Here is a 626-nt window from a genome sequence, read left to right as displayed (position 1 = left end):
TCAACATGCGACGCACCGCTGCCATTTTGAAAAGGGTTGAAAATTTGTCGCTTCAGTATATGTAAACAAAACGTGTGTACTGTCCCAGCAGCTACTGTACATCAATGTTAATTGGTTGATGGTTGACGTCAAAACCCAGCGACGGTTGACAGAAATTGTGACGTTTAGCAGACGATTGGGTTTGACTCACCAAAAAGTAAGGTAAGGTAAGGTAAGGTAAGGTAAAGTATGCTTTTCAATGAGTGGACCCTATAGCCTCAGTCACTTTCAGTTCACCTGCATTTGTAACACAGAAGTCTGCGTTGAAATTTTAGAACAGGTTGACAGGCTTCAACAAATGCTATCGATCTGTTTCACGTAGATTGGAAATGGTTCAGTGTTAAAGGGGCACTCCTTCATATTTTACATATGAAGTGTTTTAATGGTCTTTGTTAAGATTGCTCAGCCTGTGACAACAGTTATATAATGTGTTCTGTAGCTCTCGAGGAGATTTGTCAAGTCTTAGAGAACAACCCAGGTGATGTCATCAGTGATCTGTGATACTACACATTTATAACAGAAACTCCAACTGTTAAAAGAGATGGGGATTTACCAGGAAGGTGGGGTGGCTCACAAAAAAGATCAGG

This window comes from Seriola lalandi, unplaced genomic scaffold (genome assembly GCF_002814215.2).
Source record: "Seriola lalandi dorsalis isolate HSWRI2012SDOR001 ecotype SW California unplaced genomic scaffold, Sedor1 jcf7180002054898, whole genome shotgun sequence".
Taxonomy (NCBI): domain Eukaryota; kingdom Metazoa; phylum Chordata; class Actinopteri; order Carangiformes; family Carangidae; genus Seriola; species Seriola lalandi.
This window is presented reverse-complemented; position numbering follows the sequence as displayed.